Source organism: Mastomys coucha, unplaced genomic scaffold, assembly GCF_008632895.1.
Source record: "Mastomys coucha isolate ucsf_1 unplaced genomic scaffold, UCSF_Mcou_1 pScaffold23, whole genome shotgun sequence".
NCBI classification, from domain to species: domain Eukaryota; kingdom Metazoa; phylum Chordata; class Mammalia; order Rodentia; family Muridae; genus Mastomys; species Mastomys coucha.
This window is the reverse complement of record NW_022196906.1, coordinates 47,840,373-47,852,374: the sequence shown is the minus strand read 5'-3', so window position 1 is coordinate 47,852,374 and position 12,002 is coordinate 47,840,373.

Here is a 12,002-nt window from a genome sequence, read left to right as displayed (position 1 = left end):
TCCTGGGCACCATGTTTCAGCTAAAGCCTGGAGGCCTGGGTTTTGCAAATTGTTGAATTCATTTCGACAAAGTGCTTACATGCCTGAGAAAGCCGGCCAAGGGCTTCTCAGCATGCCATGCGACTTTTAATGATCCATTTATATAACCTCTGGCTGCCTGTGTAAAACAAGCCTGGGCCCTGTGGATTTGCAGAGATGTGTTAATGAGCCTTTGTTTTGCTTTGTTCTAATTGAGTTGAGTTATGTTAAGCATCATCTTAATTCTTAGCACATTACCGTGATCAGTCCACGTACATCTCTCTCATTATAATCTCCTCATTTCCCCTCTTCCCCCCATATATATAACATATTTCCCCCCAGTCACCATATATAACATATTTCCTAGCATTACATATATCTTTGGAAATTCATGGTGTCATGTTTACACCTTTGGTATAATTTTGATCCATTCCTTACATCTATTACATCAACACTGCTTGTAAGGTGTCCATCTTGATAAATGCCTCATTCAAGCGTCCAACACATTCTTCATCTACCGTGCCTAAATTGTCAACCCTCTCATGAAATTTTTATTGCTGCTGTTGATAGAAAATTATTTTCTGTATTATTTTTGTTTGCTCTTACTGGCTGAGGAAATAGTAGTGTATGTTCTTGGAAGCTGACCCTGAGTCCAGACATCTTATCAAATATTTTAACTTGTCCTAATTGGTAAGCATGCTCTAAAGGCTGAGCATTATGTCTTTATATCTACTTTCTATGTTATTTATTGTCCTTCTGTTCTACCACTGGCCAAGACCTACATTATGCTGGATGCAATATTCAGCAGAGGTATTCACGGCCCTAAATACTGTTAGGAATCCAAACATCCATCTTTGAGGGACCATTTGTTACATTTTGAAAAATGTATGGGGGCAGTGTTGTACATGCCATAGCACAAGTGTGGAGGTCAGAGGACAGCTGATAGAAATCAGTTTTCTCCTACTATGTGGGTCCTTGGTATCAAACTCAAATGTTAGTCTTAGCAACAAGTGCTTTTTACCCAACAAACCATCTCATAAGCCCCATGAGGGACCATTTGAATAGACCAGGATGGAGCCACACAATGGGGTGATGCACTACTTTATTTTGCTGTGAAATACTCCTGAGACATAGTGTTGAGTTAAAAAAAAAAAAACAGGTTAAATCATAAAAATTTTCTTTCTGCTTGTTTTATGAGATAGAGTCCCACTCTGTAGTCTTGGCTGGCCTGGAACTCACTATGTAGATCAATCTGGCTTCAAAATCATAGAGATTTGCATGCTTCTGACTTCCAGGCACTGAGATTAAAGGCCTGCACCACCAAGCCCAACCAAAAAATATTTCTTAACAGTTCATAAGGTTCCACTCCCCATAGATGTTTTTTAAAGTATAAATTATTAAATTTCTTTTTGTTTTTAATGTAGTAAATAGTGTGAGGAGGATTCCAGCACTCATGTGTTAAGTCTAGAGTAGGACCAGGGTCTGTGGTTTCTTACAGTTTACTGTTAAACCTGAAAATCACAAGGAGAAAAGACCAAATCCACAATTGTCCAATTCAAGCAAGGTGTATCTCAGAGTCCAGTGTGGACCAGCCAGCCAGCTGTCTCACCAAGACACGATTTGAGAGAACGGCCCCTGCTGGCCTCTTAGAGTCCCTTTTATAGGAGAGATAAGGTGTTCACAGGGGCGAGAGAGTACACTGCTAGAAAGATACAATGAAAGAGAAGGATCGTGGATAAGGAAATACATGGTGTGAATGGGGTTGCAAGTTTTGTGTAGGTTAAAAAACATGTTTGCTGAGAAGGAGTGGATATAGGGGTTGGTGACAGAGAGGAGGGAGTGAAACTGCTGTCAGGATGTGATATGAGAGAATACATATATACATACATGCATACATAATACATAAAAACAGGTTTTATTACAGGATATTTGATTATCATACATAGAAATCTAATTGCTAGCAAAATATAAAGGTTTAAACAGATATTGCATTTGTCAGAGGCAGTTAGGTGTGTCCTGTAGAGATGCAGTTTGGGATGCCTCTAAAAGCTTCCATAGATAAAAATGCTAAAGAATGGAAGGTTCCTGCCTATTTTAAGGCAAGTTGCTTGGAAGAGGTCGTGTGGTCTTTGCTCTGTAATCTAAGACACAGTCAGCTGGGTGGCCTCAAACTGCCCCACTGTAAAGGTGAAATGGTTTAGCTCCTACAGACTTGACTTGGAGCCTCTTACACACTCACCATGATGGTGACATGGTCCAGCCTGACAAGGGTGTAGGGGAGGAGCTAGAAATTTCTTTAATAAGCAGTTGGACCTTAAATAGAGCCCCCAATCTCTCTTGTTCTCCTCCTCCTCCTCTCTTCCTTTTCCTCTCCTCCTCCTCCTCCTCCTCTTCTCCCGCTCCCTCCTCTTCCTTCTACCTCTCCCTTTCCTTCTCTGACTCTCTCTCTCTCTCTCTCTCTCTCTCTCTCTCTCTCTCTCTCTCTCTCTTGGTGTAGGGGGGTGGTTCTGATGCTTTGACTGAGAATCTGTTTACTGACACTGAAGGTCCTCACCCCAAAATGTTTTTTGATATATCAATAAAAAAGCCAGTGGCCAATGACTGGGCAGAAAGAAAGAGGCAGGACTTCCAGGTCCATGCAGGCTAGGAGAGAGCAAGAGAATTGAGGCCTGGGAGAGAAAGATGGGACAGATTCAGAGCTACAGGGAAGATCTTCCAAGATGTAGTCAGAAAGGGAAAGTAGCGAGAAAGCATCTTGGGCAGCAAGACCAATGGGCTTCACAGAAGGTAACTGAGCAACTAAGCTGAGGGCAGAGTTAGAGGCGTTGAGATGGAAGTGAGAGTAAGAGCACACTAGCCAGGGGAGGATTAGAAAGGCCCAACCATTGAGCTAAAAAGCATATTAAAAATAAGCTAATGTGTGTGTATATTTCATCTGCAAATCCGAGATAGCTCTTGGGTGGGTGCACAAACGTGTCCAGCCTGGAACACAAAGCAGTGTAGAGAAAACTACACACAACACATTTGGCCTGGAAGATCCTTTATGAAACGAGCTTTAGGTAAGAAATAGGGAGTTTCTATTTGGGCTTGCAGGAACCACAGAGAAAGCAGCTGGCAGGACACAGGAAAAATAGTATTCTAGGAAAGAGAGCTAAAGAGCTCTAGGTAGACCAGTTAGGTGAAATGACACAGGTAGATATTTCTAAAGAGCTAGCAGTTAGTTATAGGATCTGGCTTGTAAATAGATATTTTGTATATAGTTAAAAAAAAATAAAATTACCTCCCTGAGCTGGCAGGGTTCTGCCTCAGTTTATGCATCCTGTATCTTTATTGATATAAATACTAGATAATTAAAATGATTATACTGTTTTGCATTTTACATCAGATCTAAGAAACAGGAATTTACTCTTAATTACAAATAAAAGCCTTAACTTTCAAGAACTTAGCACAGGACAAACAGAAACTTATTCTTTAACTACAAATAGAAACCGTAAACTATACAGGACAAACTGGAACTTATCTTAACTGTCTTAACTGAAAACAGAACCCTTAACCTGAAAGGTATATTTTTCCTGTTTTGGTCTTACATAATAAAACAGAGATGGACAAATACCCATATGTAAAAGAATTTTAACCCAGCAACATGGTTGCTCTGACAAGGGATCACATCCAAAGGCCTTCTAGGTCTGTATGATTATGTTGGAATACACCACACACACACACACACACACACACACACACACACACACACACCCTTAGTACTCATCTTTAATCTCTCACATTGAAGGTAAAGTTAGTTTGTAGAAAGAAAAAAAAAGCAGCCATGTTTGAAAGTCATGTCTGATTGAGGGGCAGACAAAGTAATGAACCAGAGAAAGATTTGACAGAATGATTCAGAGATAGGATCCACCCAACTCTCAGGAGAACAGACAGGGAAGAGAGGCTACTTAAGAGAGGTGCAGGAAGAGCCAGTCCACGCAGTGAGTGGAGTGCAGGTCATCGAGGCAGTTGGAGCAAGAGAACAAGACTGAGCCAGAAGATCAGAACACATTGTTAGAGTTAGTTTGAGGTCAAGCAGAACAATTCAGTGAGAAGCCAAAGGAAAGCAGACTGAATCAGTCAGCTTGGAGATGAATTTTGAGCCAGAACAGCTGAGTTGTACCAGCCAGTCAGAGTTCAGAACTAGAAAGTGTGTGCTTATTCAACAGGAAGCCTCTGAGAGGACAATTACATCAGGTGAATAAAAAATACTTTTACACCAAGGCTGTGGGGTTTGACCAAGACACAAGGCCAGTTAGCAGTTGAAATGAAGGGCCAGATTTGCCTCTTGCTTTCTCCCTTGTATATTGCACTACACAAGCACAAGTTTTGCACATGGAGTGTGAGGTGCTTGCAGACTAGTCTGAGAGAATATAGCACTTCTAAAACACACACACACACACAAATTTAATTTTTAAAAATATATTCTTCTGGGCTGGAGAGATGGTTCAGCAGTTAAGAGCACTGACGTCTCTTCCAGGGGTCCTGGGTTCAATTCCCAGCAACCACATGGTGGCTCACAACCATCTGTGATGGGATCCGATGCACTGTTCTAGTGTGTGTCTGAAGACAGCTGCAGTGTACCCATATAAATAAAAAATGAATAAACTTTTTTAAAACATTTTTAAAAAATGTTCTTCCTCCAGTTAATAAAATTCCAGGGCCACCTTTGTCCTGTGTGGTAATGCAGGATTGGGATGATAAGCCTTCAATAAAAATGAGTGATTTTAGCTAACCTGAGGAAGAGTGGGTTTTACCCGGCTGCCTCTCAGAACCCAGCGTTTCTGTGTGGAGTATACCCTCCCAGGGCTCTTTCCAGAGAACACTGGGATTCCAGATCTTACTGGAAACACCATCCATAGTGCGCCTGACCCACAGGGAGCCAAGTCTTCCAGACTTTCAGCCAGCAAGGTGCAGGAACCAGCAACGAGCAAGAATCAGACCCAATTGTCTGAGTAGAGAGGCATCAAAAATGTCAGGCCAGCTCCTCCGTGTCTGATGTGATATCAGGGGGAGAGGGCCAAGGAGATGGAAAGTAGTTTCCTCCTCCCAAAGAGTACAAATTCAGTCTCACAACGGGATGTGGAAGCAAACGTGAATCCAATCTTAAGCTTTCCTCTGGGAGGGAACTGGTACAGCCCGATTGGGGAAAACAAGGAGCCGCTGGAGAAATATGGCCCTAATAATACACATGTTCTTGCTCCGGTTATTAAATATCAGCAAGGTAATGACACGATTCAGCTGAACAAAGTCCCCGGAGGCTTTCGGTTATTTTCCAGAATTTTTGTCTCAATGCTGCCACCAAGTGTTCAGTGCCCTCACTTCTCAAACCTCAGCTTAACTGTTGAAGGGAAAGCTCTTTAAGCCTAGGAGAGAAAGATCAAACTTCTCTGGCTTGAGGGAAAAAAAAAAAGTCTATGATGTATTTTTGAATGGGGAAAAAAAAAAAGATAAGTTACAAAGCAGTATGTACTTTTGAATCCATACACATGGATTGAATGTGTATATGTGCAAACATTCTCATACGTGTGCATGCATAAAACAAAAACAAAACAAACAAAACACCTGACACAGAGCTGAAAATATGGTTCAGGAGTAGAGCACTCGACAAGTACATCATAAACCCTCAGGACCTCAAATCAAAAACAGACAGATGGATGGATGGATGGATGGATGGATGGATGGATAGATGGATGAATGGATGGATGGACGGACAGATATCAAGAAACAGTCACCAAGTAATCGGTGATCATTATCTCTGATTGTGGGACTTAGGGACATTTTATTACTTCCTTGCTCCACCTCCCAACTTGCAAGAGGGTATTGGCCACAGATAGATAGTGTATTCATTTTCTAATGGAGAACACTACCTTAACTCTGGTGGCTTAAAACAGCCTAACATCATTTACCCACAGTTTGGGCAATCACAAGTCGGAAACCATTCTCACTTCCATGGCCTCTCCCTGTTGAAAGCCAGCCAGAGCCAGCTGAGCCCTTTCCACTGGAGTTTTACCTATTCAAAATGATAATTTTAAAGAATCTCACCTCCTGGCATCCGGTTGTTTCCAGAAGTCAACAAAAAAAAAGTGTTTAGAAAGGAGGGTGTTGTTCAGGGTTCCAGGTTCTCCTCCCACAAGGGAAGACTCACATTTCTTCCTTTGTCTTGGTGTGGTGAGGGGAAGATCAGATCCCACACAGCTCAACACTGTATGTTGTGCATCCTCAGACCAGCTAATGACCCATTTGGTTCAGCTTCTCCTCCACAGTTTATAATTGCAGAAAGCCTCAGAGGAAGTCAAGCCAGGCAATAGAAGGCAGAAGCTGAAAGGCTGCCTGGGACAGGAGATAGGAAGAGAATGCAGGTTCGAACAGAAGTCTATAGCGTTAGGGGAAAGCCCCGATACCTGGGGTGCAGCCATGTGGAATAGCACTGATCCAGCATGTGGGCTCCCCCTCAGAATGAAGGGGGGAAAGCCCCTGGGCAACCATGTAACCAGTACCTTGGGAAAGACACAAGCTGCTTTCTCGTCCAGGAAAAACTCCCCTGGCCCTTCCCAAGTACTATTTTAACCCTGCCTCTGATTTCTATTCCCACAGAACTATGGGTAAATGAACTAGGGATTCTTTCACTTGGGGGATTTTTGAGGTCTGTTTATAATCTATATGAATCAATAATGCATTCCATTTTATTACTGAATGACATTCCATTTGTAAAATTCTTAGTTATCCATTTTCATGTTGACGGACACTTGAGTTGCTTCTAGCTTGGTGCTGCTATGGTTAAACATTTCATGTTAATAAAAGGCCACTGGACTGACAACCACTGTTTCCTTGCACAGGCCCAAGGAAGTTGTGTCCCACTTTTAGCTCGGCATTAGGTAACAGCTATCAGCAGTCTGATGCTTATGAGAAAATCTTGGTTTGGTTTGGCTTTGCAGTGGTAGAAACAAGGAACTTTGTGCATGCTAAGCAAAGGTTCAACCGCTGATCTACAGCCTCAGCTCTAAGAACAAACTTTTTGAAGCACAGTCTGACCTATCGGAATGGGAGGAAGTGGAGGAGTACAATACGGGTAGAGGAGAGTAGCTGTGCGCTGTATCCTGTCTTTGTGCCTTCAGTAAATGTGATGCATTTGTGATATGCAAATGTGATAGGGGGTTCACTTCCCTGTTGTGGGAAAAAATGCGGTGACGTAGGAAGGGAAGGGAGAGGAGGAGTCCAGGTGCCTGTTTGTAATCAAAATAGAGATAAGAATTAAGCTACTTCTGAGGAAACAGAGTGTGGGAGCATGATTAAGCCACTGAAGAGGGATCTTTGACACTAAGGAAATGAATATAAAGGTCAGATCTGGGAAATTTATCACAAGGGCATGAATTCTTCAGGTAGCTAGACTACGTGTGCATGCACATGTGTGTGTGTGAGCGTGTGTGCGCATGTATGTGCGCATGTGTGTATGCGCATGCATGTGTGTGCATGTGTGTGTGTGTGTGTGTGTGTGTGTGTTGTCCTGCTAACCAAGCCCATAGCTTTGTGTATGCTAGGTGAATGCTCTACTTCTGGGTTTCATCCCCAGCAGATTCTTCAAGCAATGGAGAGAATTGAGTGGGAAACCTTTCGATCAGTTTCCAAGCCCTTACTATAGTCTGGACAATGGCTAAGAGGCAGAAACTGGTCATGCTGAAAGACAGAACGCAAAACGAACACAAAACTGGAAGGCAATACAACAGAGTGACTCTCATGTTGGAAATATATGTATATGCAAAAAACCCTAATATTTCCATTGATCCAAAAATTGAAATTAAACTCAAAAAACCCTAATATTTCCATTGATCCAAAAACTGAAATTAAACTCTTGGCAGGAGATGTTATTGCTATGGCAATAAAGCACAAATAATTATTCATTTTTACCAGGGAAGAGATTACTGGCACCATGCTTTTAAAAAGCAAATTTTTCAAATTTGATAGTTTGTTCTTAAATGTAAGTTAGTCTAATAATGTGGTTAAAAATGAACTTAATCGCTAAGAAATTTGCAGAATTTTCTTTTTCTTTTTCAGTAAGGAAGGCACCAGACAGCTGCCCTAAATAAACTGAAAACGTATTCCCTTTGGAATAAGTTAGCTGAAAGTCATTAAAAATGGTCTCCACACCAGATCTTGCTGTGGATACAGACACACTTGGACCCCTTGGCAATATCTCTTCTGAAAATGTGAGTTGTCTTTATCACACTCAGTAAGGTTGCATTCCTGTGGCAGACTGGCAGGCTCGGCACAGAGGGCAGCGAGGATTGGTCTCTGTTTGAGAATTGAGTATTTTATAATTTGTTTGCACTCCTAAAAGCAGGATCTCTGGGCAGCAAATGACATTAGAAACTCTGGACAGTGGACCCTCAAGTCATCCCTTGCTGTCAGAGTCTGGCTGACAGCTTAAAAATAAAAGTCTAAATTTTGCACAAATTAAAAGGTTAAGCTGAACAATTTAAAAGATGGTGTGCAACTATAATCTCAGAATTCCAGAGGATGAAGTAGGAAGATCACAAGATCAGGGCCAGCCTGGGCTACATAACAAGACCCCAGGGCTTAGGCGGCGGCTCACTAAATATTAGGGTCTACAAAATGCCCCCGCAAACTTCAACGGGGTTAGATCTTTCACTCTCCGGCAAAAGACGTGAGGAAATCTGAGCAGATCGTAGCCCCACAGCCTCAGCCCAGAAAGTAATGGTATCGCCCTCTGTGGAAGGCTTTTCCATGGTGATGTGGCATTCTGGGGAGTGATTTGCCAAGCCGTCAATGCAGAGGTATGACAAAAAGCCCTCTGGAGTTTGCAGGTTCAGGGGAAGATGGGTGCCCCTATGGGGAACTCTTTACTCATAGAGAACATGAGTTCTGGACGAATTCATTAGTAAAATAAATGCAATAGAAACATGTCCCTGTTTTAAGGGGTGGTTTATATTTAACACTCTGGGCTTCCTTTATTTTTGGATCTTCTCCTCTGCTGTTGACACCAAAACAACTGGTTATCTCAAGATAACAAGGGAGGTGACAAGACTGTGAGACTTGAAATAACCGAGGTGTGTGGAAAGGATGTGATGCCAAATCAGGAGCCCGAGCTGCCACACACAGAGGGCAGTAGCTCCAGATATTCCCAAAGGAACAGCGCCTTGCTGCGCTCAGCTCTTCATGGGCATTTACTTATTCCTCGCTTGCCACGGGACAAATTGACTGGGACAAATTGTCTTACCCCATATTCACCAGCAGGGGGCAGAGTCAGGATTCCGCAGTCTCTAGACTGGGCTTTGCACATATGGGAGCCAGAGAATCAGAAGAGATCTCTAGTGGAACCCTGAATTCAGTCTGTGAACTCCAGCTCACTCTTTTACTTTAAATCTTTCCACGAGAAAGTCTCGGGATTTAATACAGTAGCGCATATGTGACTATGTCTGGCATTTTCAATCGCTACCAGTGTTTTATGAGAAGCAGCCCGAATCCAAAGCTCAGAGCTCTGTGTGCGTGTGTGTGAGTGCGTGCGTGCGTGCGTGCGTGCTTGTGTGTGTGTGTGGTATGCATGTATGCTTATGTGAGGCAAATGCACAGGCACATGTGTGCATAAACCAGAGGTTGACCTCCAGTGTCTTCCTCTTTATTTACTAAAACAGGAACTCTTATTGAGCCTGGAGCTAACACATTGGCTAGCTAGCCAGCTTGTGTGATGATCCCGACTCCACCTCTGGGCTCCCCTGAGTTACACGTGGGACATCCTTCTCACTCAGCTTTTACATGGTTGCTGGGATCCAAACTCACAGTTATGGCAAAACCTTTACCACCCTGAGCCGTCTCCCAGGTCTTGTAGTCAGACCTTGTTTTTTCAGGTTCCTAGGGATTAAGATTACTCTTTAGCAGGTTCAGGTCCTACCAAGCCTAGCACTCTCAAATGGTTGTATATGGACACTATTTAACTAAGATGCAGTGAATTCAGCTCTCAAGTTCAAATTCCCTAATGAGGCATCTGTGTATCTAATCTAAAATAAGACATCTTTCCCCTGGTGGCACAGAGAGTCAAACCCAGAGCCTTGACATGCTAGGCAAGCGTTCTACCATTGAGCTGTGCTTCCACCCCCAAGACTTTGGGGTGTGTTTTCTTGCTTGTTTGTAGATAGACTGTGTCCCTCAGACTCCCAAGTGTAAGACAGGGTTTCACTGTGTAGCCCTGGCTGTGCTGGAACTCACTCTATAGACCAGGCTGACCTCGAACTCAGAGATCTGTGTGCCTCTGCCTCCTGAGTACTTGGATAAAAGGCCTGTGCCACCACCGACCAGCTAATTCTTTTTTTTAATGTTACTAAACAAGAACTAGACATCACAGTCTGTTCACCCTTTTTACTTTCTTCCCACATTGCTGGCTTTACTATCTCAACAATGAAAGACAATGCAAGAGTTTTAATTTTGCCGTGTCAGGACATCATGGTGGATAAAAATACAGCTTGGGGACTGAGGAGAGGAGGGTCTAAGCTTCACAGGGTTGTTTTACTTCTTTAAGTCTTCTGACAAGAGGATACATAGAAATGCCTCTTACTTCTCCCCATCCAAGCACATAGTAGGACTTACATTCTATACCCCTATTAAACTTGCACATTTGATTTCCTTTGGTCAGTGAAAGGTAAAAAGTGCAACTTGTCCATCCTGGGTGGTATTTAAGAGCCTGGGTAAAGTCTTCATGCTTCCTTATCTGATCCCGTGACAACTGCACTAGCCTGTGCTCCAGAGCGAGGATAACTTGAGGCAGGCTCATGATGGGATGACAGCAGGGCCAAATATTAAGTCAGAAATATTCTACAATAATAAGGTATTTGGAATTGTTTGTTAGGGCAGTGGATCCTGATCCAGTGACTGATCTAGCCTCAGCTTCCTCATTTGTCAGTATCTTTAATATCCTTAGGAAATTGTAAAGCTTAAGTAATACATGTCTTAAAGACTTAGTACCCTGTCAGGTACGTGTGACTTCTGCAACAATAAAAGCTATGAGAGGACTGGGAGGTTGCCCATCTAGAAGAGTGCTTGCCTTGTATTCATGAAGCCCAGGGTTAAATTCCCAGCACCCCATAAAACCAGGAATGGTTGCCCGCAGTGGCTCATCATAGCATTTGGGAAGTAGAGACAGTATCAAGGTAATTCTCAGGAATACAGCAAGTTCAAGGTCAGCCTCAGATTGTTAAACATTGGGAAGAAAAATATCTCAGCCCATTCAACTTTTTTTTTTTTTAGGACAATGACTGTGTTATCAACTGGATAGAATCTAGAATGGTCTGGGAGCCTCCTGGCTTGATTGCATTAATTGAGATGGGAAATCCAACCACTTCCAGTGGTGCCATCCCCCGGCTGGGACCTTGGACTACAGAAATGGAGAAAGGAGCCGAGGAGCAGTAAGCATTCATCCCTCCCTATTTTCTGACTGCCCATAATGTGATGGCTGCTTCATGCTCCCGCTGCCTTGCTTTCTGTGCCTTGACGGACTATACCCGTGAGCCATGAGAATAAACTCCTGCTCCCCACAAATGGCTTTTGCCATGGTATTGTATCACGGCAACATGAAAAGAGATAAAGACAAGATCTTACGTTTCATCTATCCCAGGCTGGCTTCAAACTCACATTCCTTGTGCCTCAGCCTCCCTAGAACTGGGGTTACATGTGTGCAGGACCACACTCAGCTTTCATCAGGTTTCAATGAAAGAACAAATCTTGGGCTGGAGAGACGGCTCAGCTGTTAAGAGCACTGACTGTTCTTCCAGAGGTCCTGAGTTCAACTCCCAGCACCCACATAGTGGTTCACAACCACCTGTAATAGGATCTGATGCCCTCTTCTGGTGTGTCTGAAGACAGCTACAGTGTACTCATATACATAAAATCAATCTTCTGCCCCTCAAGCTGCCTGTAAAATGTTTTACCTCTGC